The sequence below is a fragment of the Chamaea fasciata genome, unplaced genomic scaffold (genome assembly GCF_029207755.1).
Source record: "Chamaea fasciata isolate MVZ Bird 193981 ecotype frontalis unplaced genomic scaffold, bChaFas1.0.hap1 SCAF_21, whole genome shotgun sequence".
Classification (NCBI taxonomy): Eukaryota; Metazoa; Chordata; class Aves; order Passeriformes; family Sylviidae; genus Chamaea; species Chamaea fasciata.
The window spans coordinates 982535-993014 of record NW_027094106.1 but is presented as its reverse complement, the minus strand read 5'-3'; the positions used below and the strand labels follow the sequence as shown (position 1 = coordinate 993014).

Here is a 10480-nt window from a genome sequence, read left to right as displayed (position 1 = left end):
AAGAACTTAACCCAGCACTGTCAAGGCCAGCACTAACCCATGTCCCCAGCTGCCACATCCCCAGGGCTGCTAACTCCACCCTGTGTCACCCTTTCAGTGAAGAAATAATTCCCAGTGTCCAACCTGAACCTCTGCTGGCACAACCTGAGGCTGTTTCCCCTCGTCCTGTTGCTGTCACCCTGGGTGATTTCTGTCCCTAGATCCTTCTCACAGCTCTTCTCTAATTTACAATGTTTTTACAGCACTAAACAGCCTAAGATCAATAAAAATACTGATGGAACATAAGGAATCACTTCCATCAATCGTCCTCAGCCTGGCTCCGCTCCTGATATCTGACTTTGGTTTGTTTTTTAACTTTTAACTGCTCCAGCCCGTGGCAGTCCCTCTCCACTTGTGTGAGGGGACACACTGAGGGGCAGCTCTGATCTCTGCTCTGCGTGACAGGGACAGGGCCCAGGGAACAGCTGGAGCTGGGTTTAGGTTGGATTTTGGGAAAGGTTCTTCCCCCAGAGGGTGCTGGGCACTGCCCAGGCTCCCCAGGGAATGGGCACAGCCTGAGGCTGCCACAGCTCCAGGAGCTCCCAGGGATGCCCAGGGTGGGATTGTTGGGGTGTCTGTGCAGGGCCAGGGGCTGGACTGATGATCCCTGGGGATCCCTTCCAGTCAGGATATTCCGTGATTCCATAATCCACCACCTCAACGTCTCTGCTCACAGGCCTCTCAACTCCCAGACCCGAACTTCCCAGATGTGCCTGTTGCAACTGCCAGGGAAATTTTAACCTTCCAGCAGCTGGGAGCCTGTTTCACTTGAAAGGCTGGAGATGAGGAGGGGAAAAGGTGCCAATTCCTCAGTTTTGGTGAAGCAGTCTTTGCCCTGTGCTGGGAGAGGGAATCAGGGGATGCTCCATCATTTCCCTCTGGGAATGGGGATTTAGGGAACACCCCAGGGCCCCCTGCAACTGCTCAGAGGAGTTTCACCTGCATTTAAAGCAATTTCACTGGAGAAGTGGAAGGGAAAACTCAGCAGGTTTGTTTTTTGGTTGTTTTTTTTTTTTTTTTTTAGGAAAATAAACCTAAACTGATTAAAAACTTCTCCATTCTCATCAGGAACTAGAGGATGGAAAATGTTTGGCCTGCCTGGAGTAGGTCAGTCTTTAAGGAAAATATTCTGAGTCCTCCATGGGCTGCCAGAGTCACCTTCACCCTGTCCCCGGGAGTCAGGGGCCACCAGACCCTGCACAGGGGCAGCAGGAAACCTTTGGATGTTCCTGGAAGAAAGGCAGGAGCATCAGAGCCCATCAACGAATGGTTCTGGTGGTCTTTGCTAAGCTTTATTTGAAGTTTTACAATTCAAAATCTGCTTCTAAACCACCTCGCCCAGGTTCAGCCCCCTCCCCTGCCCCCACCAGACTGCTCCTATTTCCATGGGCAGGACCCTGCTCCCGTTTCCATGGGAAGGATCCTGCTCCTGTTTCCATGGGCTGTTTCCCTCTCCCGTTTCCATGGGCAGCTTCCCGCCTGGGTAATTCCCTGGGCAGGGGCCAGGCCACTTCCCAGACTGCTGCTAACCCCAGCTGTGTTTATCTCCACGAGATGGGATCGGTTTTAATCCAGCCCAAGAGGCCAGGGATGCAGAGAGGGAAGGGCCCATTCATTCCAGGGAATACTGGGCCCCATCTCTGATCTCCACACTCTGGCTCGGGTTTCCATCAGCTGTGACTTCCTGAAGCTGAATTCCCTTTGTGTCCCTGCCAGCCCAGGCTGCTGGGAGGGAAAGGTGGGGAGGCTGCTCAAAGCTTTGGCTCATAATTCCAGGAGCCTTTGGAGCAGGAATGAATCCCTGAATCCCATCAGACCCTGCCAGCAGCAGGGAAATCTCCTTTCATGTGCGGTCCTGAGAGCTCAGTGCAGTAAATATTACACCCAAATCGATTAATGGGAGAAAACAAACTTCTGACAGCTGAAGGCAGAAGAGTGCGATTGATTGCAGGGAGCTGGGAGAGGATTTTAGGAAGTAAAACATGAATCTGGAGTTTACATGTGAGACTGATCCAAACACCAGGGGTAAATGGCAGGGATAAAGGGCACGTGTGCAGGGCTCTGCTGTGGAATATCCTCAGAGCAGTCCCAGCTGAGGGCCCGCTCCAGGCACACCCATCCCCAAAGCTGCCTTAACAGCACCCAACCTCTGAGCCTTGAGCCGAGCAGAACCCCCCCACTTTTGGGGCTTTCTGTTCCTCTCAAAGACCTGAACTTTTGACCAAGCCTGGCTCATCCTTCCCAAATCCCCTCCCATCACCAAACAGAGCCTTTTCCCCTCCCCACTCTATAAATACCACTTGTGCAGAGGTAGCTGTGAGCTATTTATAGGCTGAACATACTGTACGGGGAGCAGTGTGACCTCCTCTTTATCTCACCATGGAACAGCTCCTCCTCATCCCCTTCTCTTCCCAGGGGTTATTCCCAGGCTCCTGCAGGTGCTGCCCGTGCTGAGCACCCTCCCCGAACCCAGCCCTGCTCCCAAACCCCGCTCCAGGGCCGTGTGGCCCCTGGCTGCCCCTCACCTTCCTCTCCAGCTGTTACATTTCATTACCCAAAGCTAAAAATACAGCAGCACTTTCCCCAGATGACTTTCCCCACTAAGTCACCATGGCAACAGATGCTCCCGGCTCAGAGCTGCCAGGGGATGTGGTCCATGGAGTCAATCTCTCCACAGACAGTGCTGGGGCTCGGGACAAGCTTTGGGATCTTTCCCATTCCAGAGTCTCCACAGAGATGCTTTTCCCTGATCCAAAAAAGCAGGGCCCTGTTCTGTCTGTAAGGATCACAAGGGGGAGGGTGTTGAGGTGCTGCTGCCCCAGGAGATGCCCTCTCCCCCTGCCCAGCCTGGATGGCAGCAAGGAAAACCAAACACGTGGATTTCCCCTCCCTGGGGGTCAGAAATCCCAATATTTATTCTTCTTTCCCTGAGTAGTGTCTTCATTTACTCCCAGATGTGGGCAGCTGACACAGAACTGTATTGGAGGGTAAAAAGGACCGAAGAAGAGGTCCCAGGAAAAATCAGAGAACAGGAAGTTCATCCTTCCCCATGGGATCACAGGGTCCTGGATGATTTGGGTTGGAAGGGACCAAGGCTCATCTTGTTCCACTACCCCAGGCTGCTCCAAGCCCCGGCCAACCCTGGCCACCCAATCATCCTAATTAACACCTTTGTTAATGACCTCAGAGAGGTAGCAGCCACAACATGAGTTACATTCCCAAATGATCTAAGACTGGGAAGAACCGGAAGGGTGAAAGTGCAGCAAGGAGAAAGGAACAAATCAGTCAAGGTTTGGGGGCAGAAGGGGCTGAGGCAGCAGGAGCAGAGCCGGGTCTAAAAGGTTTCCCACGAAAGTTTATCCTGACGTTTCTTCCTGGGTGTGAAGATTTCTGTTCCACAGGAGCCCAGAGCACAGCACTCCCTTCCCAGAGTTGTCTGAGCACTCCAGAGCCGGGTAGGGAAAGGGGGGAGATGTGTTTGCATTTAATTCGTTCCCTCTCTCTCCTCCCATTGAACAGCTGCACTTTACGGCTTCCCCATTACCGAGCACATGTCCAACCAACCCCCCCGCCTGCGGGAGCAGGAGGGGAGAGCCAGGGAAAAGAAGGATTCTTCATTACCTTTCTGAAGGGCACAAACAGCACCACCCTGACACTCAGCCCGGCAAGTGCTTAACTCCCCAAAATCCGCCCTCATCCACCCCTCCCGATGCTCCTGCTCAGCTCTTCCCTCCCCAACCCTCTCCCTGCTCCTGCCCGACCTTCTCGCTCATCTCCCTGGTCGGGTTTATTCCAGTGATTTCCCTGGGCAGCCATCGGGATTTTGGGATGTCTCCTGGAGAAGGAGGAATAACGATTCCCTGGAGGATTCGTTCCATCACATGCCCTGGCCGCCCTCGGGTGGTTTGGGGTGTAAATCCCACCCTAAAGGTGTGGGAGGCCCAGCCTCAGCGATCACCGCCAGTCCCCGGTTGTTGTCATTAGTGCGATAAGAGCCGAGATAACACCGCCCCAAATCATCCCGGTCCTTTAGGAGCACCTTTGGGCCCCCCAGCACGGAGGGAACGATCTGAAAGCTGCAAACAGCTCGTCCTTGGGTGAACCGGGGAGTGAGGCTTGGAACTACTACGGCTAAAAAAAATGGAAATTTCCAGCCCTCCATCTGCTATTCTCACTCTCGGGTTTTTTTGGGTGGGTTTTTTTTTTTTTTTTCTCCCCTGCCGCAAATTGCAACGAAGTGTCAAAATAACCCCGTTTTTATCTAATGGCAGCGCCCCCCCCCCCCCCCCCCCCCCCCCGCGTATTCCAATAGGAAGTGTCAAAATATTTCCCCTGGTTATGGGGATCCGGGCGGAGCGGCGCAGCGCCCGCGGGTAGAGCTCTCACGGCGCCCCGGGGCCGTGTCCCCGGAGCTGCTGCAGCCTCTGGCTCCTCTCAGCATCCCCCAAAGCCGGCAGGAGCAGGGGATTTACAGGGCTGCCGTGCTCCAGCCGTGGCAAAGGCACAAACAATCCCGTGCTCCTCAGCCTGGCACGGCCGGGAAAGCTCTCGGAGCTCAGGGCTGGGTCTGCTCTGTCCCCAGAGGGGTTGCTTGACACGGAATTTGGCAGATTTTTATTTATCTCTCCCTTCCTCGGGGGAAAAAAAAAAAAATTGTGGAAAAGACAGTTTTGGTGCTTCTGCTCCCAAACACCTTGAACGTTTCCAGGTAACCTGTGGGAACGCCCATTCCCACGGAAATGCAGGACAGAACGAGGGCTGCTGCTCCCGGATCCGCCCTCAAAGGGAAGATTTTTAAGGACTGGGGATCCTCGAGGGCAGGCTGGGGGCAGCACTGCGATCCTGCAGGTGCCAGAAGGATTTGCACAACGGCAGCTTCCACTCTTCCCTATGAACTTCCCTGCAGGAGACCAGCAGGGCTCACCCGCAGCACCAGGGGACGGCTGGCTGGGGCTGGAGGGAGCCCAGCTGTAAATCAGGAGGAAGAATCACGTTCTCAGTGCCCGGGACAGGGCCAGGCCGGGCACGAGGGATGAGCTTGGAATGAAGGAAGTGAGGAAGGTGTTGGAGAGGAGCGAATGCCGGGAGAGAGGAGGGCAGGGCTCAGCTCATGCAATCCTGGAGTGGTTTGGGTTGGAAGGAAGCATAAAGCCCACCCAGTGCCACCCCTGCCATGGCAGGGATGCCTCCCACTGTCCCAGGCTGCTCCCAGCCCCAGTGTCCAGCCTGGCCTTGGGCACTGCCAGGGATCCAGGGGCAGCCACAGCTGCTCTGGGCACCCTGTGCCAGGGCCTGCCCACCCTCCCAGGGGAAGGGCTTTAATTTCCACCAGTGAGGGGAAAGGAAGAGGGAGGGGACATTCCAGGGACAGGGAAAAGCCATTTCAGGTGAGGAGCAGCACTGGTGGAGGAACAAATGGATATGAGGGAATTTAGCCTCAATGCGAAGGAAGTTCCAGAGGTGAGGAGTGACTGCAGCACCGGGGAATGGGGCTCTCTCTGCCCCAGGCAGCTTTGGTGACCAAGTCACCTCCAGCAGCAGCAACCTCAGCCTCCTGGGAACATTTTCATTCCAAGTATTTCAGTCTTGGTATCCTTTACCAAATATTTCAGTGCACGCTGCAGCAGTTGGCATAAACACACAGGGATTTCATGGTAATTCCTACAGGTGATTCCATATTCATTCCTACAGGTTATTTCATGCTCTCAGTTGATTTCTTGTTAATTCCTACAAATGATTTCATGTTACTTTCTGCTGTAGATTTCATGTTGATTCTTACAGGTGACTCTACGGTAATTTTTTAGTGATTCCATGTGAATTCTTACAAATGATTCTATGTTCATTCTTGCAGCTCATTTCCTGTTCCTGTCCAGATGATTCCGTATGAATTTTTACATGAGGGCTCGTGTTCTGAGCTTCACCATCTGTCAGTCACCGCTTGAAACCGTTCCTCAGATCCCTGCCCTCCCCTCCCCTCCTGCTGCATCCCTGGCTCTGTGGATCTCCACCAGGAGACTCCCAATGGTTTTTTGGGCACCCACCCGCAGCCCTGGAATTAGAGCCAGCGGCACCAGGATGGGGGGGCTGCCCAAGCCAATGGCCCAGTTCAGCTCCCTGGATAAAAATCAGCTTTTTGTGCCACATCCGGTGCAAATCCCTGTCAGCCTGCAGGGATGGGTGTGGGGACAGCGCCATTCCAGATGGAGTTTTGGTCCCCTGGCACAAACTGTGTGACCCTGAGGGTCGCTGGCTGAGGCTCCACCACAGAGACCCCTCCTGTGACTTGTCCAACACAAAACCTCTGCCAGAAAGGAGAGGGGCTCCAAACACCCAGACAAATCCAGGGAATTCCACAGCACGGCACAGGCTCCTCCTGGGCTTCCCTGCCATGGATTATTGACCGTGGAAATGCCCTGGGAGCAGCCCCAGAGCTCCCCTGCCCCGAGTGGGCTCGGGGACCTCCCCAGCTCTGCTCCCCAGGCTGGGGCTGGTCCCAAGGTGGGCAGCCAGAGCCAGGAATTCTGTGAGGCTTCCTGCAATTCTGTAACCCAGGGTGTGCAAGGTCAGGGAAAAACGTGTTATCCAGCCTCGATGGAAAAGGAAAAAAAAAAGAAAAAAAAAAGAAAAAAAAAAAAGAGAATGAGACAGAAAAAGAAAAATAAAGAGGAAGTTTTAGAAAATGAGATCGAAAGAAGAAAATAATAAAAATAAGAGAATGAAGAAAAAAGGAAAAAGAGAAAAGAAAGGAGAAGGAGAAGGAGAAGAAGAAATAACAGCCCACACTGAAAGGAGATTAGCACTACAAGGCAGATAAATTCCAGATCCATGCTACGACTTTTGTTTACAACTCCAGAAACAGCTGCTAAAAGGCTGAATGAGAAGGGAATAAATTTCCACTGTTTTCCAAAGAAAGCTCCATCTCCCTTTCACAGCTCTATCAGCAAACAACCTTCTCCTCCGTCCTCCTTCCACAGAGCAGCACGGGGAAGAGAACTTCTCTCCCTGAGCCTCCCCCACTCCAGCTCCCGCTCATCCCGCAAAACCCGGACATTCCTCTAATCCCTGCACATCCCTGCTCATCCCTCACATCCCTGCACATCCCTGCTCATCCCTGCACATCCCTCACATCCCTCATATCCCCTCACATCCCTTCCCATCCCTGCACATCCCTCACATTCCCACTCTCCCAGCAGCCACCTGGGATTGTTTCCAGGTTTGATGGATGGAATTTGCATCCTGCCCCGATTTCCTGGAATGAGTTTCGTAGCTTTCCCAACAGAGCCACTCAGTCTGTGCCCAGTGGGAAGCAGAACCTCTCCCTTCATGTGCAGCTCCTTCCCTGGACTTCCCAGAGTCTTCGCTGGGCTTTGAGCTCTCTCTGTTGGAAATTTCCTGCCCAGTATTCCCGGGCCATTTGGAATAACATCCTTGGAACTGCCCATAGGGATCATTTGTTACAAGCAAACCCTGAGACCTGGCTCTGACAAAGGTGATGAGGTGGGATCCTCCTCCCCATCCCAGACTCGCCCACCGGCAGCACAGGCAGTGCCTGCAGCAGGTTTCCCTGGCCTTCCATTGCTCTCCCAATCCTTCTGCCTTTAATTAACTTCCCGTTAAGCCCACGTTAATAAGGCCTTACTGTGGTTTTACTCGGGACCAGGGAAGGACCTTGGACCCTGCTGAGTCTGCTCAGGACTCAAGAGCTGAGCCCACAGTGAAATATTCCTTCTTATTCCCTCAATTCCTCCAGGTGGGATGAGAGCAGCACCTCCAGTATCCCTCTCATCCCTTTCCTCTCAGCAGATTTCATTCGAGTCCTGGAATGGTTTGGGTTGGAAGGGTCCTCGAAGCCCACCCAGCCCCACCCCTGCCATGGGCAGGGACACCTCCCACTGTCCCAGGCTGCTCCAAGCCCCAGTGTCCAGCCTGGCCTTGGGCACTGCCAGGGATCCAGGGGCAGCCTCCCTCTGCATCGCTTGGATTAATTCCCACTCCTTGTTTCTCCAATATCCCCATCAAGGTGAGTGACCACCCCTGGGAAGGTACAGTGTGCTTCTGATTTCATGCTTTTCATCCAAAATTCCCCGTTCCTGTGCATTTTCTGCTCAAGTCCCAGAATCTTCTCCATCCTGGGAAAAACTTTTCTCCATAAAAGCCTGAGTGGTTCTAACACAGAAATGCTTCCCTGAGAGCACAGCTGGTGATCAGGAGCCCAGCAAACAAATCCCAGTTCACACATCCTCTCTGTGTCCTCACTGCTGGGAGCTCAGGAAAGGAGCCACAGCCCGGGCTCCAGAGGAGGAAAGAGGCAGCACCAGCTCTGCTTGCAAAAGAAACTTTCTGGGAAGGACTCAGCAGTGCCAGAATTCCCCTCCTGGTTCAAGCCTCAGACACAAACTCTGCTCTTTGTGCACAGAACCGCAAACTTGAGCACAGAATTAAACTCAGGTTTTTGCCATTGCTTTGGGACAGTTTTTCCCATTGTTTTCCCTTTCCCTAAATTGGGCACCTCCTCGTCCTCTGGGGGTGCCAATCTCTGCAATCTCCGAACCCTACCCTGCACTTTCACCTTCCCAGGGATCTTTGTGCATCCCCAAATCCCTGAGGAACCGGGACAGCCCAGCGGGTGAGGGGCTGTAACCTCCGCCCTCAGCACCGGAACCTGCAGCCCCAAGGCTCCTCAATGCCCCTGGAAATTCCCAAACAAACTCAGGATTGCCATTAGCTAAAGAGAAGATAACACCAAGGGAGCTCTCCCAGTGCAGATGGGTGTGGGAGCAATCCTGGCTGCAGCAGAGGGATGGGCTGGGAACTGCCCGCAGCTGGAGAGGGAAATCACAATTCCACATTCCATTGGATTTTGGGCAGCTTGGCTGCCTCTTCCTCAGCCTCCTGGCAGCTGGGATGGAGCAAAAAGGGTTAATTTCAAATATTCCAGCTGAAAGAAAGGTGAGGAAAACTCAGAAAAAGAAGAAGAGAAAGGAGAAGAAAATGAGAAAGAAAAAGAAAGAGGGAAAAGAGGTAAAAAGAAAAAGAAACAAGAGGAAAAGGTAAAAATAATGAAAAATAATAAACCCCAAAAAATGATATGAAGAAAAGAGAAAAAAGGGAAAAAAATGAAAAAAAATAAAAAGGAAGAAAAGTTAAAAGAGAAATGAAAGGAAAAGGAAAAATAAGAAAGGGAAAGAAAAACAAAAAAGGAAAAGAAAAAGAAATAAAAATAAAGAAAGGAAAAGGCAAAGAAGAAGAAGAAATAAAAAGAAATAAAAAGAAAGAAGGGGAAAGGAAAAGGCGAAGAAGGAGAAAGAAAAAGAAGAAAAAGAAAGGAGAAAGGAGAAAGAAGGAGAAGGGGAAAGGAAAAGGAAAAGGAAAAGGAGAAGGAAAAGGAAAAGGGGCTTTTGGGCAGCTTAGCTGTCTCTTCCTCAGCAATCTGGCAGCTGGAATTAGGCCCCAATGGAGCAAAAGGGTTAACTCCAAATACTCTGGCCAAAAGAAAGGTGAGGAAAATTGGGAACTAATCCGCTCCTTGGTTTGGTTTGATTTCCTCGCCGTGGCTTTGCAGTGGAACAGAACCAAAGCTCATCCATCATTCCTGTTGGGAATGGTTTCCAGAAAAGGCTTCACCCCACTGAAGTCCCAGTATTTCATGGCCCCGTTATTTAAAATTTTAAACACTGAAATCATCAATTCCAAAGGAAATATTGCAGCATTCCCAAAGCTAAGCCCTTCCATTATTTCTGGCTGAAAGGGCCACTGCCAACAGGGAATGGAATCAAACCTGCATTTTGGGGATGGAAAAGGTTTCCATGGAAGAATTCCAAACGGCTTGGTAAAGTCTGAAGCAATTTGGGAAAGCTTTTCCCAAAGCATCACTGGAGGGTTTCCCTTAAGGGACAGGGAGCCCCAGAAAGCCCCACAGCAACACTTGAGCCCCTCTGGAAAACTGACACAGCTCCAGCAGCTTTGGCAGCAATTCCCAAGGAATGCCCAAGGGCATCAAGGAGGGGAATGGAATTCCTGTGGATTTGATCTCCAGGCAGGTCCTGGCACATGGGACAGGCTCTGTTGTGTATTTGCTGTCCCCAACCTGCTGTCCTGCTGGCCTGGTGTGGCCCAGGCTGTCACACCCAGAGAATCCCGGAATTAATAAGGCTGGAAAAGGTCTCAAGGCCATCAAGTCCAACCGTCAGCCAACCACGCTCACCACGGGGAGCTCTGCCCACTGCAGCTGCCCAGAACCCTCCTCCAGCAGCTGGGAATGTGCCCCTGGGCAGGCCTGGGATGCTGGGCAAGGCCAGAGAGCTGCTGCAGGGCCAGGGTGACACTGCCACAAATCCCCGTCCTAAATCCAGCCCCAAATCCCTGCAGGGCTCCCTCAGCCCCTGCTCTGCTGGGGTGGGGTGTGGCTGCAACTGGGAGGAAAAGGGAAGGGATTTCAGCA

The 10480-nt window shown here is 52.5% G+C and overlaps 1 protein-coding gene across 1 annotated transcript in view; it reads right to left on the bottom strand.

Annotated features, from left to right (window-relative positions):
- CALN1 (calneuron 1) overlaps positions 1 to 10480 on the bottom strand; it is a 120024-nt gene that overhangs the window by 67089 nt on the left and 42455 nt on the right.